Here is an 11,895-nt window from a genome sequence, read left to right on the forward strand (position 1 = left end):
CCTGACATACACTGACCTACATACACTGACCTACCTGACATACACTGACCTACCTACACTGACCTACCTACACTGATGTACTTACACTGACCTACCTGACATACACTGACCTACCTACACTGACCTACCTACACTGACCTACCTACACTGACCTACTTACACTGACCTACTTACACTGACCTACCTGACATACACTGACCTACCTACACTGACCTACCTGACATACACTGACCTACCTACACTGACCTACCTGACATACACTGACCTACCTACACTGACCTACCTGACATACACTGACCTACCTGACATACACTGACCTTTACATACACATTATTACACTGTCTGACGGTTCTGACCTACCTCAGCTCAGCGGTGTCACAGTGGCTGGAGGGGAGGAGAGCCGAGGAGCCAAGAGCAGAGGAGAGCCACCCGAGCGCCGAGTAGGGATGTGGCGGCGGCCGTTTTGTAATTCCCGCCTTCTGGAGCCTGTGCCGCGCCTATGATGGACGTCACACGTCCCGCGGTCGCAGAATTGGACCAGTGGGACGTCCATCATAGGCGTTGCACGGCCTCCAGAAGGCGGGACCTGCTATGGGACTCGCTGCGCTCAGGATCAGATCAATCCCGGCGCTCGCCGGCTCGGGGGGCTAATAATGCAGTCTTGCCACCGTGAGACTCGGGGCTTTATGGGGTGACATTCGGGACTTCAGCCACCCCCTCCCGACGCCCCTGCTTCTCACCCAAGATTTGACAGTACATGGCCCCGTCCATCGTCCCTTTGATGCAGTGGAGTTGTCCCGTCCCCTGCAGGATTTCAGTCCTTCCCGGTGTGGTGTGTTACCGATTGTTTTCTTGGTGACGATGGTCCCATCTGAGATCAGTGACTAGATCCTTCCGTGTAGTTCTGGGCGGATTCCTCGCCGTTCTCCTGATCATGGAATCTTCCATGGAGCCCCAGACCGAGGGGAGTGACACTTATTTTGTGTTTCTCTATTTGTGAATAATCACGCCAACTGTTGTCACCCCTCGCCATCCTGCTTGGCAATGGTCTTGTAGCCCATTCCAGCCTTGAGTAGGTCTACAATCTTCTCCCCGACATCCTTGGACAGATCTTTGGTCTTGGTCATGGTGAAGAGATTGGAATCCGATCGATTGATTGCTTCTGTGGACAGATGTCTTCTATAGAGGTAACAAGCTGAGATTAGGAGCACTCCCTTTAACTACATAACGACCAGCCGCCGCAGTTTTACGGCGGCCAGTCTGCTCTCCTGCGCGAGAGCCCGTACTATAACGTCGGCTCTCTTAGCGGCCACTAGTGGTCGCGATCACTGCCGGGCACCCGCGATCGCTTGTTACAGAGGGGACCGGGAGCTGTGTGTGTAAACACACAGCTCCCGGTCCTGTCAGGGGAGAAATGCCTGATCTTCTGTTCATACAATGTATGAACAGTGATCAGTCATTCCCCTAGTGAGGCCACCCCCCTACAGTTAGAACACACCCAGGGAACATACTTAAAGTGGGGGTTCACCCCCCAATTTTTTTTTAACATTACATGTTTTTTTTTATTTCCTTGCCGTACATACTGTATTTTCACCGCCGCTTCCGGGTATGTAATCTGCGGCACTGGGCGTTCCTAATTGATTGACATCCTTCCGACTGGCGCATACAGTGCGTCACGAGTTGCCAAAAGAAGCCTGACTCTATACGGCGCCTGCGCACCGACGTTCGGCTTCTTTCGGCAACTCGTGACGCGCTGCATGCGCCAGTCGGAAGGATGTCAATCAATTAGGAACGCCAGTGCCGCAGATTACATACCCGGAAGCAGCGGTGAAAATACGGGGCCAGATTCACGTAGAATCGCCTTACTCTGCGGCGGCGTAACGTATTACATTTACGTTACACTGCCGCAAGTTTTACGGGCAAGTGCTTGATTCACAAAGCACTTGCCTGTAAACAGGCGGCGGCGTAGCGTAAATCCGCCCGGCGCAAGCCCGCCTAATTCAAATGGGGCGGGGACCATTTAAATTAGGCCCGTTCCCGCGCCGAACATACTGTGCATGCTCCGTACCTAAAATTTCCCGACGTGCATTGCGCTAAATGACGTCGCAAGGACGTCATTGGTTTTGACGTTAACGTAAATGGCGTTCCAGCGCCATTCACGGACGACTTACGCAAACGACGTTAAATTTCAAATTTTGACGCGGGAACGAAGGCCATACTTAACATTGGATACCCCACCTAGAGGGCAGCTTTATCTTTACACCGCATATCTCTACGGAAACGGCGTAAATTTACTGCGACGGGCAAAGCGGACGTTCGTGAATCGGCGTAACTAGTCATTTGCATATTCTACGCCGACCGCAATGGAATCGCCACCTAGCGGCCGGCCTAGAATTGCAGAAGTCACTTACACCTGTCGGATCTTAGTGAGATCTATGCGTAACCTGATTCTATGAATCAGGCGCATAGATATGACTGTCGGAACTCAGAGATACAACGGCGTATCTCTTTTATGAATCTGGCCCATGGTATGTACGGCAAGGAAATAAAAAAAAACAGCCGATTGTCATTCTGACAACCCGGCTGAATGTCATGTTAAAACATTTTTTTTTGGGTGAACCCCCGCTTTAACCCCTTCCCCGCCCCCTAGTTTTAACCCCTTCACTGCCAGTGGCATTTTTATAGTAATCGATGCATTTTTATAGCACTGATCGCTATAAAAATGACAATGGTCCCAAAAATGTGTCAAAAGTGTCCGAAGTGTCCGCCATAATGTCGCAGTACCGAAAAAAATCACTGATCGTCACCATTACTAGAAAAAAAAAATTAATAAAAATGCCATAAAACTATCCCCTATTTTGTAAACGCTATAACTTTTGCGCAGACCAATCAATAAACGCTTATTGTGATTTTTTTACGAAAAATATGTAGAAGAATACGTATCGGCCTAAACTGAGGAAAAAAACATTTTTATATATTTTTGGGAGATATTTATTTCAGCAAAAAGTAAAAAATATTCATTTTTTCCAAAATTGTCGCTCTATCTTTGTTTATAGCGCAAAAAATAAAAACCGCAGAGGTGATCAAATACCACCAAAAGAAAGCTCTATTTGTGGGGAAAAAAAGGACGCCAATTTTGTTTGGGAGCCACGTCGCACGACCGCGCAATTGTCTGTTAAAGCGACGCAGTGTAGAATCACCAGGTCCTTTACCTGCATTTTGGTCCGGGTCTTAAGTGGTTAAAGGAAATGTAAAAAAATTAAAATTGCCGTCTAGAAAAAAAAATAATAATAAAAAAAATGCAAATCGCGGCAAAATTGTGGGGAAAAAACGCAGCAAGCACTGCAAAAATGCTCAAAAGCATAGGTGTGAATCGAGCCTTAGGCCCCGTACACACGATAGAATCCATCCGCAGATAAATCCCAGCAAATGGGTTTCAGCGGATAGATCCTATGGTGTGTACACGCCAGCGGATCTGTTTCCGCGGATATATCTCCCCTGGGATGGATTCCAGCAGATCGAATATTTGCTGACATGCACAACATATCCATCTGCTGGAATCCATCCCAACGGATGGATCCGCTGGTCTGTACAGACTCACCGGATCCATCCGTCCGAAGGGATTCCCCGCATGCGTCGTAATGATTCGACGCATGCGTGGAATTCCTTATATGACAGCGTCGCACACGTCGCCGCAACATAATCGCGGCGACGGCGCGACACGTCATCGCCAGAGGATTTCGGCGCGGATTTCAATGCGATGGTGAGTACACTCCATCGCATTAAAATCTGCTGAAATCCTCGAGAGGATTTATCCGCGGAAACGGTCCGCTGGACCGTATCCGCGGATAAATCCTCCCGTGTGTATGGGGCCTTATAGAATTCAATGGACATGCATCCAAAACGCAAGTACCGCGTTTTTACCACGATTTTGCCGCGATTTTTTAAACCTGTTTATAGCCGGTTGTTAAAGAAAATGTAAAAAAATAAATAAATAATTGCCGGCTAAAAAAAAAAAATTTATAAAAAAAAAAACGCAAATAAAATTGCAGTAAAAACGTGTGTGTCGAAAACGCAGCAAGCGCCGCAAAAACACTCACAAGCAACATGTGTGAATGGAGCCTTAGAGAGAGTGCTCCTCATCTCAGCTTGTTACCTGTATAGAAGACACCCGGGGGCCAGAAATCTTGCTGATTGGTCGGGGATCCAATACTTATTTCACTCACTAAAATGCAAATCAATTTATAACTTTTTAAAATGCGTATTTCTGGATATTTTTGCTGTTATTCTGTATAAACCGATCATTACAATTATGGACTGATCGATTCTCTTCATGTGGGCCAACATTCAAAATCAGCCGGGGGGTCAAATCATTTTTCCCCTCACTGTAACAATTTCCCCAAATTTTAATTGAATAGAAAAGGATAGATTAGAATAGAATAGAAAAAAAAAACAATAGAAAAAAAAACAATAGAATAGAATAAAATAGAAAGAATATAAACATCTTCTGAAATAAAAATTTCAAATAGAATAAATTTGAATTCAAAATACAATACATTCAAATAGAATACAATTATATAATAAACAATGGAATAGAATAAATAGAATATAATTTAATAGAAAAGAATAGAATAGGAAAATTATAGAATAGAATAGAAAAGAAAACAATAGAAAACAATGGAATAGAATAAATAGAATATAATTTAATAGAAAAGAATAGAATAAGAATATTATAGAATACATTTGAATTCAAATACAATACATTCAAATAGAATAGAAAAAAATGAATATAATAAACAATAGAATAGAATAAATAGAATAGAATAGAAAAATTATAGAATAGAATAGAAATGAAAAGAAAAGAAAACAATAGAAGAAACAATAGAATAGAATAAAATAGAAAGAATATAAACATCTTCTGAAATTAAAATTTCAAATAGAATACAATATACAATACTAGAATAAACAATGGAATAGAATAAACAATAGAATATAATGAATAAATAGAATAGAATAGAAAAGAATAGGAAAAATTATAGAATAGAAAATAAAATAAAACAATAGAAAATAATAGAATAAACAATGGAATAGAATAAACAATAGAATTGAATGAATAAATAAATAAATAAATAGAATCGAATAGAAAGGAATAGAAAGGAATAGAAAGGAATAGGAAAAATTATAGAATAGAAAATAAAAGAAAACAATAGAAAATAGAATAGAATACAATAGAAAGAATATAAACAACTTCTGAAATTAAAATTTCAAATAGAATAAATTTGAATTCGAATACAATACATTCAAATAGAAAAAAATAGAATAAACAATGGAATAGAATAAACAATAGAATAGAATGAATAAATGGAATAGAATAGAAAAGAATAGGAAAAATTATAGAATAGAAAATAAAAGAAAACAATAGAAACAAACAATAGAATAGAATAAAATAGAAAGAATATAAACAACTTCTGAAAATAAAATTTCAAATAGAATACATTTGAATTCAAACACAATACATTCAAATAGAATAGAATATAAAACAATAGAATAGAAAACAATAGAATATAATAAATTGAATAAAATAGAAAAGAATTGAATAGAAAAACATAGAATAGGAAAAACTATAGCATGCAATAGAAAGAATATACCGTATTTATCGGTGTATACTGCGCACTTTTTTGCCCTGAAAATCAGGGCAAAATCGTGGGTGTGCGATATACGCCGATCCCCGCTTCCCGCGCTGTGTTTGAACCACTGCGCCCACATATACCGAGCGCAGTACACTCGGGTATAGTCGGGCAGTCTCGGCTCCTCTCGCGGTCACGTCCTGTACGTCCTTTACGTGAGAGGAGCCGAGCCTGCCCGACTATACCCGAGTGTACTGCGCTCGGTATATGTGGGCGCAGTGGTTCAAACTCAGCGCGGGAAGCGGGGATCGAGCGGGGAGGACACCACGATGGCCGCAGAAGGACGCCGGACCGGACGAGGCCGCCGATGGACGCGATGGACGACGGGCAAGACACCGACGAGGGGCATCCAAACTGTAAGTATTTTTTTTTTCCAGGAATTTTTCTTCTAGGTTGGGGGTGCGCGCTATACGCCGGGGCGCGTCATAGCAAGATAAATACGGTAATCATCTTCCAAAATTCTAATTTAGACTAAAACAAATTTGAGTTTGAATGGAATTCGAATCGATTAATTTTTTCTGAATTCAGTGAAATTTATTTCAATTAGACCAAATTCAGAAAACTGGAATAAACAAAACAAATGAATATAATGTAACCGCTTCAGATCCGTTCTATAGGCGAAAGACGGCTACGGCACGGACCTAATTTTCCGGGAGGGCGTCCATGTTACTGGGGGTGTTTTTGAGTTTGGGGTCTATTGTTGCTAGGGTGGATCTATTGTTACTGGGGGTTATTTGTTCCTGTGCGGGTCTATTGTTACTAAGAGTTTTTTTTATAGTTGGGGGTTTATTGTTGCTGGGGTGGATCTGTTGTTACTGGTAGTATTTTGTTGCTGGGGGGGGGGACTTATTGTTGCTGGAGGGTGAGGGGGTTTATTGTTCCTGGGGGTATTTTGTAGCTGGGGGTCTATTGTTGATGGGAGGGTCTATTGTAGCTGAGAGGGTCTATTGAAGCTGAGAGGATCTATTGTTACTGGGGGTATTTTGGAGTTGGAGGTCTATTGTTGCAAGGGTGGATCTATTGTTACTGGGGGTTATTTGTTGCTGCAGGGGTCTATTGTTACTGCAGTTTTTTTATTTGGGGGTCTATTGTTGCTGGAGGGTATTTTGTAGCTGGGGGTTTATTGTTGCTGGGGTGGATCTATTGTTACTGGTAGTATTTTGTTGCTGGTGGGGTGAGGGTTTTTTGTTCCTGGGGGGTTATAGATTTACTGGGGGAATTTAGTAGTGAGGGTGGTCTGTTGTTGATGGGAGGGTCCATTGTATTTTGGAGTTGGGGTGTCTATTGTTTCTAGGGTGGATCTATTGTTACTGAGGGTTATTTGTTGCTGCGGGGGTCTGCTGTTACTGGGTGTTTTTTGTAGTAGTTGTTTTGTTGGTGGGTGGATCTATTGTTCATGGATGGGGATTTTGTAGCTGTGGGGTCTATTGTTGCTGGGGAGTATATTGTTACTATTGTTGCTGGGGGTCTGTTAGTACTGGGGTGGGTCTATTGTTGCTTGGTTGTGTTTCGTTGCTGGGGGTCTATTGATGCTGGTGTGGGTCATTTGTTGCAAATGGGTATTTTGTAGCTGGGGGTCTATTGATGCTGGGGTGGGTCTGTTGTTGCTAGGGGGTATTTTTTAGCTGGGGGTCTATTGTTACGGAAGGGGTATGTTATTGTTTGGGGGAGGGATTTTGTATCTGGTGGGGTCTATTGATGCTGGGAGGAAGTGAAGTGGATCTTCTATGGATAGAGTAGGACCCACTAGTAATCGGGAACTTTGACGCAGTGGGGGGCTTCAGCACAGTATGGCCATCTAGTGTAACCAAATCCCCCATGTGTTTTTTATTGTTGCTGGGGTGGATCTATTGTTACTTGGGGGTATTTTGTATCTGGGGGAGTCTATAGTTTCTGGGGGGTCTATTTTTCGCTTGGGGGTCTATTGTTACTTGGGGGTATTTTGTAGCTGGGGGTCTATAGTTGCTGGGGGGGTCTATTGTTATTTGGGGTATTTTGTAGCTGGGGGTCTATAGTTGCTGGGGGGGGTCTATTGTTACTTGGGGGTATTTTGTAGCTGGGGGGTCTATAGTTGCTGGGGGGTCTTCTGTTACTTGGGAGTATTTTGTAGCTGGGGGGTCTATAGTTGCTGGGGGGTCTATAGTTGCTGGGGGTCTATTGTTATTTGGGGGTATTTTGTAGCTGGGGGTATATAGTTGCTGGGGGGGTCTATTGTTACTTGGGAGTATTTTGTAGCTGGGGGGTCTATAGTTGCTGGGGGGGTCTATTGTTACTTGGCGATATTTTGTAGCTGGGGTCTATAGTTGCTGGGGGACTATTGTTACTTAGGGGTATTTTGTAGCTGGTGGGTCTATAGTTGCTGTGGGGGTCTATTGTTACTTGGGGGTATTTTGTAGCTGCGGTCTATAGTTGCTGGGGGGGACTATTGTTACTTGGGGGTATTTTGTAGCTGGGGGTCTATTGTTACTTGGGGGTATTTTGTAGCTGGGGGTCTATAGTTGCTGGGGGGGTCTATTGTTACTTGAGGGTATTTTGTAGCTGGGGGTCTATAGTTGCTGGGGGTCTATTGTTACTTGCAGGTATTTTGTAGCTGGGGTCTATAGTTGCTGGGGGTCGATTGTTACTTGGGGGTATTTTGTTGCTGGGGTCTATAGTTGCTGGGGGGTCTATTGTTACTTGGGGGTATTTTGTAGCTGGGGGTCTATAGTTGCTGGGGGGTCTATTGTTACTTAGGAGTATTTTGTATTTGGGTGGTCTATAGTTTCTGGGGGGTCTATAGTTGCTGGGGGGTCTATTTGTTACTTGGGGGTATTTTGCAGCTGGGGGTCTATAGTTGCTGGGGGTCTATTGTTACTTGGGGGTATTTTGTATCTGGGGTCTATAGTTGCTGAGGGGGTCTATTGTTACTTGGTAGTATTTTGTAGCTGGTGGGTCTATAGTTGCTGTGGGGTCTATTGTTACTTGGGAGTATTTTGTAGCTGGGGGGTCTATAGTTGCTGGGGGGGTCTATTGTTACTTGGGAGTATTTTGTATTTGGGTGTTCTATAGTTTTTGGGGGGTCTATAGTTGCTGGGGGTCTATTGTTACTTGGGAGCATTTGGTATCTGGGGGGTCTATAGTTTCTGGGGGGGTCTATAGTTGCTGGGGGGACTATTGTTACATGGGAGTATTTTGTAGCTGGGGGGTCTATAGTTGCTGTGGGGTCTATTGTTACTTGGGAGTATTTTGTATCTGGGGGTCTATAGTTTCTGGGGGGTCTATAGTTGCTGGGGGGGTCTATTGTTACTTGGGGGTATTTTGTAGCTGCGGTCTATAGTTGCTGGGGGTCTATTGTTACTTGGGAGTATTTTGTATTTGGGTGGTCTATAGTTTCTGGGGGATCTATAGTTGCTGGGGGGGTCTATTGTTACTTGGGGGTATTTTGTAGCTGGGGGGGTCTATAGTTGCTGGGGGGTCTATTGTTGCTGGGGTGTGTTTTTTAGCTGGGGGTCTATTATTGCTGGGGGGTATTTTGTAGCTGGGGGGTCTATTGTTACTTTGGGGTATTTTGTATCTGGGGGGTCTATAGTTGCTGGGGGGGCTGTTGTTACTTGGGAGTATTTTGTAGCTGGGGTCTATAGTTGCTGGGGGGGACTATTGTTACTTGGGGGTATTTTGTAGCTGGGGGGTCTATAGTTGCTGGGGTGGACTATTGTTACTTGGGGGTATTTTGTAGCTGGGGGGGTCCATAGTTGCTGGAGGGGGTCTATAGTTGCTGGGGGGGTCTATAGTTACTGGGGGGGTCTATAGTTGCTGGGGGGTCTATTGTTAATTGTAACAAAATTCCATACAATTTCCTGAGCACCATATAACATAAGACTTGGCTCGGTATTATCTAGAAGGGGGCGGTACCGGGAGGTTGCTCGGGGGTGGAACCAATGGACAGTATTGGTGGGTGAATAAGGAGGGGCGGAGACTCGGGAGGGAGTACCTCCTCCTACAGAGAGGGGGAGAAGTATTTGATCCCTGGCTGATTTTTTTACACTGACAAAGAAATGATGAGTCTATAATCTTATTGGTCGGTTTATTGTAACAGCGAGAGACAAAATAACAACAAAAATATCCCGAATAAGTTCTGAATTGCGATCTCGGTTCTCTCGTATACGATGGATCTGACATAGCAGAAGCTCTGTGAATTCCACTGGCGCGCCGGCAAAATTGCCCCGGCGCTAGAGCACGCAATTTAAATGATCCCGTAGGGGGCGGGAATCATTTAAATTAGGCGCACGCTCCCGCGCCGAGCGTAGAGCGCATGCTCCGTCGGGGAAACTTTCCCGACGTGCATTGCGGCAAATGACGTCGCAAGGACGTCATTTGCTTCCAAGTGAACGGCGTCCAGCGCCATTCACGAATCACTTACGCAAACGACGTAGATTTCAAATATCGCGAAACGCGGGAACGACGGGCATCCTTTAGCATCGGCTGCCCCTGCTATTAGAAACGACGTAACTTGCGTACGCAGGGCTCGCGCAACGTTGTGAATCGGTGTTAGTATGCAATTTGCATACTATACGCTGAGCACAACTGGAGCGCCCCCTAGCGGCCACCGCAAGAATGCAGCCTAAGATATGCGGGCATAAGAGCCTTACGCCGCGCAGATTTTAGGCTGCGGTCGGCGTTACGATGTTCCTGAATCAGGAGCATTCGTAACGCCGGCGCAAGTCAGCAATTGCGCTGCGTAATTTGAGATTTTCCTAGCTTGTGACGGAAAATATTGATTATATGAAGACAGGAGGCGAGTATCTTATGCATTATCTTTCCTTTAATAATGCTCACAGCAGAAAGTGTATCTAAAACATTCAGTGTAAAAAACTTAAAACAACCACCACCCCCAGCAGTCCATATAGTCACTAACCACTAACCACGACTCCATAAAGAGGGGCTGCTTGTGGTGGATCCTCCTCTTTCTTGATGCGACGCTTACAGGGTAGAACGGCATCGGAGGAGAAACAAAGTGTAGCCTTGAAGTCTAGACCGGCCGGTCGACGACGGGCGTCTTCTGTGGAGAAGAGACGACTTTTCACCATGACCCAACAGAGGTCCGGGAACGAACGATCCCAACGGGGAAACTAAACCTGGTTGTGTTTCATCCATCGGACGGGATTCCATCATCCTTCAAACTGGATAATCCGTCTGTCGAACGCAGTTTGTCGGTCAATAGCCTGTGAAGGAGAGAAAACAACCGTAATAGGGAGGGCAGGGAGGGAAGATACTCGCCTCCTGTCTTCATATAATCAATATTTTCCGTCACAAGCTAGGAAAATCTCAAATTATATATCAGACAGGAGGCTCATATCTTATGCAAGTTCAAAGCTAATGTAGCAATCACAAACTTAACACAATAGAAGACATAAGATATTCATTAAGAGAGAACTGATCTGGAGATGTGATCTGGAGGTCTGAAGTAAAATTGGCGGAACGTGGTCTCCGAGGACCAGTCCGCTGCTCTCAATAAATCGTAAATAGAGCCTCCTGAGACGAGCACCTTTGTGGCCATGGCACCCCTGGTGGAGTGGGCCCCAAAAAGTGTGACGTCGATCCCCGCCATGTCCATGGCGGTCCTAACCCAACGCGCCAGAGAGGCGGGGGAGACTGGAAAATGGGGTTTTACATAAGATAGAAAAAGCTGGGAAGAGCCCGCGGAACGCAGAGCAGAGGTCTGGGATTCGTACGTCTGAAGACAACGTACGACGCAAAGGAGCGGATGATCCGGAAAAGATGGGTAAAAGACCGAGGTAATGCCGGTTTTTGTCCTGCGTACAATGGAGAATTCAACTCCCTGTGGGGAAAACTGCCGTCTGGAAATGTCCAGGGCTCTGACATCTGACACTCTCTTGACAGAGAGGAGACAGAGAAGGACCGTCAGCTTTATGGATAAAAGTTTAAGCGAAAGGTTAGTGTTGTCCCCCCAACTGGCGAACATATCCAGCACCTTGGAAACATCCCAGGTCGCTTGGTATCTAGGCCTGGGGGGACGTTGGAATTTTGCACCTCTCAGAAGACGGCAAACCAAGGGGTGTCTGCCAATGGGTAAAGAATCAACAGGTTGGTGATATGCTGAAATGGCTGAATGGTAGATATTAATGGAGCTATACGAGCTACCGGAATCGAAGGAATCGGCTAGATAATTGACCACTAGGGGCACAGGGGCTTGCACGGGATCAACTTG

The sequence above is a fragment of the Rana temporaria genome, chromosome 8, assembly GCF_905171775.1.
Source record: "Rana temporaria chromosome 8, aRanTem1.1, whole genome shotgun sequence".
NCBI classification, from domain to species: Eukaryota; Metazoa; Chordata; class Amphibia; order Anura; family Ranidae; genus Rana; species Rana temporaria.